Source organism: Gossypium hirsutum, chromosome A03 (assembly GCF_007990345.1).
Source record: "Gossypium hirsutum isolate 1008001.06 chromosome A03, Gossypium_hirsutum_v2.1, whole genome shotgun sequence".
Lineage (NCBI taxonomy): Eukaryota > Viridiplantae > Streptophyta > Magnoliopsida > Malvales > Malvaceae > Gossypium > Gossypium hirsutum.
In genome coordinates this window covers 47,756,448-47,762,091 of record NC_053426.1, presented here as the reverse complement: position 1 = coordinate 47,762,091, position 5,644 = coordinate 47,756,448, and positions in this window count along the sequence as shown.

The following is a 5,644-nucleotide window of genomic DNA, read 5'->3' as shown; positions in this document are numbered from 1 at the left end:
GGTCCAGTTTAATCTTTTAGTCACCATTTTACTCTATTAGACGATTTAATTTGGTTTATCTCTTGATCTTACGAAACTAAATTTGGACAATCAAATTGGTCCCAATAGGCTCTCCTCTTAGTCTCACCTATATAACTGTTCACCTAGAGACGTAAATTCTACGTTTTGAAGTCTATTAGATTTACTCCAATTTTTATGATTTAGTCCCTAACCTAAAAACTAACAAGGCAACGTTTCCATCAACCAACCGCAATAATATTTAGTAACTACCCATTGTCAACATACAAACATTAGTAAAATTCATGCTTAAATGATTCATTAAAGAAAGCATAAAAAACAAGGTTGAGAAAATCTTAGTGACTATCGATGGAGTCTTTGTGGAAGATGATAGCAACACTAATGGTGATGAAAGCACAACCAAAAAGTTATCACACTTTTGCAAATTCACAAAGCTAAAATCTATTAGAAGCTTTAAAGAGAAACCAAAATACAAGGACGAGTTTTTGTATCTAATTGTAAAAAACTTAATGCTATAGTAAAACTAAAGCAATTAACAACTATTAACTAACTAAGCTAAGAAAGAAAGAAATCTAAACCTAAAATGGTGAAAAGAATGAAAGAGACACTAAAAAGATGATAAAAGTTGGTTGTTTTATGTTTGGCATCAAAAGTGTCTTTAATACAACCAAATTACAACCCTAAAGTTAAACAAAAATGCCCTCAGAGTATATAAGCTAATTTAAGTTGGTGTTGGACACAAAACTATCCTTCTAGTATTTTTTCCCGTCAGACTTCAGTGTCGTGACACCTTCGACAGTGGCATAATATTTACTTTGAGGGTTCTTAATGTCGTGACACCAGCTAGTGACTTTCTTGACAGTGGCCCTGGCTCCTTCACTTCAACCATCAATAGTGGAGTTGTCACCTCGAAGGCTTGAAGTGTTGGAAAATTGTGTATGGAAAATGTAGTGAAAAATAGATTTGAGGAAAAATTAGTGTTTTAATTTTTTTTTCAAAAACTAGAACTTCGTTGTGTTATCTAAAGTAATAAACATTTAATAAAAATTATAGTTTTTGATTCGTTTAGGATGAACACTTTGACTGAGTAGTCTTCTCTACTATCCTCAAGCTCACGTCTACCAAGTGTGGGCTCGCTTTGAATCAAAAAGTTTTCCACAAAATTACAAGTGGGACAATTTCGTAATTTCTCTAAACTTCTGGGTCAAGTTGTAAATAAGAAAAATATCTCTAGAAATCTTCTGAAATAATTTCTTCAGAGAAATTATGCTCTACAACTTTCTCTTGAATTCAAGTGTGTGAAAAATAATAACCCAAAGCTCTCTTTATATAGAGAGGGTTTAGAGAGTTTAAATATGATTGAACTTAATCACTTTAATATTAAATTAATATAATACTTATCAATATAAATATTACATTAAATTTAATATTAAGAAAATTATTTTAATATTAAATTAATAAAATACTATTAAGATAAGTATTAAATTTAATTTAATATTCAATCTATTGAAATAATATTATTTTTAGAATAGTTAATTTGAAATCAAATTATATGGTAGAGTCCCAATAGGAGTGTACTTCTTTCACTGCTCAACCATTGAAGAACCACCGTTGCCGACCATCTGTCGACCACTAGAATGTCGCTCGCCAGCATTGTCATGCCTAGTGGTGCCATCGTAGGTGTGACACCCTCACGACACCCCCGAGCTAATTTAATTGTTGTCAGTTCGTTCCAGACCAGTGACGGCTCGATTTCACATATCAGGCCCAGTTTGACCAGTTTTTGGGTTTCAACCTCAATTTTGGGTTCTTGGGCTCAATTTTCGATATCAGGTCCAATTTTCAAGTTTGATTACTTATTGGGCCAATTGTCTAACTTGAAAATTAATTTCTAAAAATATTACATTAATTTTAATTAATTTGATTAATTTAATTTCATGTAAGCAAAATTAATTTTCCCAAAAATCTCTTAGATTTTCCAAATTAATTTTTCAAGAAAATTCTTTAATAAAATTCTCTAGTTGAACAATCCGCACTATTGCCTAATTTAATTCCACATCGAATAAATTAACTCAATTAAATTATTTCCAAAGTTGTAGAATTTTCTTTTGATTCATATGCAGTTCGATCGAGCTTTTGTTGAGCTAGCAGAAGGACCAATCGGACATATACGATTAGGCTCTAGTAATTACAATTACATCTAGAAGCATCAATTCGATAATTCGTAATTTACTTAATCATGAAGTTAGTCCACAAGAAGTACCATGATTGAAAACTCCTTATTGCATACTCTTTAAAGCAATTCATCCAACTACTTTATTCAATGACCTTGTCATATGTGTGTTACCCTCATATGATATCCTTGATTCCTTTGAGTTAAATCCATTCACTCAATACAATTCTATTTTATCTCATTGTCGCAATTATGTCTTCTTAATTATTAATATGATCACTGTCAACAAATGACTGTGATAAATTGCTCATTCAAGAACAAGCAACCTGTGGACACATTCCCTATTTATCAATCCACATAATGCCAATGAGAGGATATCGTTAACTATTTAATCAAGCTATGAATTCCATTGTTGCTAGTAAAGCCATGTCATACACAAGTCATGTACCCAACATACTGACTATGGGCTCGATCATCTTTACAGCATAAGCCTCCACTTATATCAAAGCACATGAGTTACATACGCATGGTCAGTGACTAAATCAGGATTTAGGTAAATCACACTATGAACATCATAAGTGAATTAATTCACAAATAGATTAAAAATTAATTCATCTTGGGTCCAGTCAAATGTACTCATTCGAAGAATGATACATCCTTCCAGTGAGTACATTTATGTGTCTACCTGTGGAGTCAATTGCTTCGATGGCCAAGACTAGTCATGTCCCCAATTGGAATTGTAGATGACAAAATAATCATTCCAAGTATTTAAATCAAATCCTTACTTTGATTCTTTTACAAGATTATGGATTCGTTTAGATTATCTACTGAAGTAAGTTGTCTTTCTCGCAATGTAAACATTTTTATAGTGCCACTAATCATCAATTTAAACTTAGATAATCAATGAGCTAATATTTGTTTGTCACAATTTTTCTATGCATGCAAAACACAAAAAACATAAACACAAAAGATATATAATGAAATGTGAAATTAAATTTATTTATTATTCATTCAAATACAAAGAAAACATTTATATGTTTACTGTAATACAGACACATTTCCCAACAATCTCCCACTTGCCCTAATGAAGCAAATGTGTCTTGTTTCGCATTATCATATCCTCGATGTGTTTGTTAAAAGTCCTAGTTACAAGAGCCTTAGTAAATAGATCTGCAAGGTTATATTCAGAAGCTACTTTCACCACATCTACTATTCCTTCAGCTAAATAGATATCTGGACGTGTGTAAAACATAGTATACATAAGGCTTTCAATTTCCAAAGCATATGGAACCTTACTCATATTGCTCTCTTTCTTTTACTATCTTGGGACAGTCATCCAAAGAAATATGAAAACTCGATTTAGTCAACTAAGCGTCTGGCTTTCAATCGATCATTGCAAACCCTAAACTATGGAGTTAACCATAGTTTAACCAATGAAAATTCTCCTATCGACATACAAAATGAGGAAGGCTACTTTTTTCTCCTTTATACGCTTATAAACACGAGGTTCATTAGCATTTTGCTCAAACCTAAAAGTTTTGATCATTTGATCAAATCTTTTATTCCATGAGCGGGATGACTGCTTATGTCCATAAATAGATCTTAGCAGTTTGCAAACTTTTTGGTCCTTTCCTTTGACAATATAGCCAGTGGGTTGAGCTATATAAATGATCTCATTAAGATAGTTATTCAATAATTTTGTCTTCACATCAATTTGCCAGATCTCATAATCGGGAGCAGCGAAAAGGGATAAGAGTATGCAGATAGACTTGAGAATGGCTATCAGAGAGAAGGTCATATCATAATCGATGCCTTATTTTTGTACGTAGCCTTTCCCTACAAGTCTAGCTTTATCTGTTTCCACTTTCCCTTCTCCATTTCTCTTCTTCTTGTAGATCCATTTACATTCGATGGGTTTAATCTCAACCGGTAAGTCTACAAGTTCCCACACCATATTAGATTCCATAGAATCCATCTCGGTATCCATGGCTTGTTTCCAGAGCTTGGAATCAATGTCCTACATAGCCTCCTCATAAGTGAGTGGATCATCATTGTAACAGCTCGATTTAGACCCTATTCAGAACAGTGGTTTTGGGACCACAAATCCAAGTTTGAAAAATATTTTAATATTATTTTATGTGTTTTTAAGGTGTGAATTTATGTGTGTAAAAATTTCGTTTGAAAATTTTACTGTTTGGATGTCCGATTTTTTTTAAAAAAATGGCTTAATCGCGTAAAATGAAAAATTTGATAGTTAAATGTGAGAGTGCTTAATTGGATTTTTCTTTATAATATGATGCATTTATAATGCAATTAGACCATAGTTAAAAAGGATGGACAGTTTTGGTATTAATTATCATGGTTTTATATTAATTTTAAAAGGGTAATTTTGTAATATGTTAATAATGTTATAATAATAAAATATAAAACAAAGTTGCATGCAATCATATTTATTTTCAAAAGGTGAAAATACCAAAAGAAAAAGAAAAAGAAAAAGAAAGCAACATTCAGCCATTAGCAAGCTTGATTCAAAGTGAGTTTTAGCTCGATTTTTGATAATTTTTACATTTTTAAGATCGTTGCTATGTTATCTACAAGCCCATATCTCAATTTTTGAATTTGATGATGATTTTGTATTTTACCATTGTTGAAATCTTGTGATTTTTGTTGTTTGATGCCGGAAAATAAAAGATATGTGATAGATTAACATGTTTTGTATTTGAATTTTTGATGAATTTGAGTAATTAGGTCCATATTGTAAAAATAATAAATTGAGGGACTAAAATGTAAAATAAATGAAATGTGTGGACTTGTATAAGGAAGATGAATATTCGGCCTAAGCATTGTATATTAAAATTTTGCATATTTTGTGTTTTGTGCAATAGGGACTAATTTGTGAAAAGTGTGAAATGTCAGGGCCAAAATGGTAATTTTCCCATTTATGTGTTTTCGGACTAAATTGAATGAATTTTTGTTTGAATAAGTTTAGTTTGAATATGTTTAGATCAAGAACCAAAAAAATCAAATTTGGATCGGGGGAAAACCAAAGTTATTAAATAGTCATTCCGTTCTGATGGTCATTGTTTGAGGTAAGTTTATAAGTGAATAGATGTTGAAAATTTTAAATAAATACGAGTTATATATGCTGAAATGAATTATGTGAAAGTATATATGTGGTATCCGAATGTGTATATGCTTGGGAGCTATGTTTACGAACTCGATTCGACTGAGATACGTCGCTCAAAAGCCCTGTACGAACCTTAGGAATAGCTAGGATACATATGTCATGACATAGGATTTTTGATATGTGATTAGTGTAAGACCCTGTCTAGCACAGTGGCATCGATATGTGATTACGTGTAAGACCACGTTTGGGACGTTGGCATCGATATGTGATTACGTGTAAGACCCTATCCGAGACAGTGGCATCGATATGTGATTACGTGTACCCTG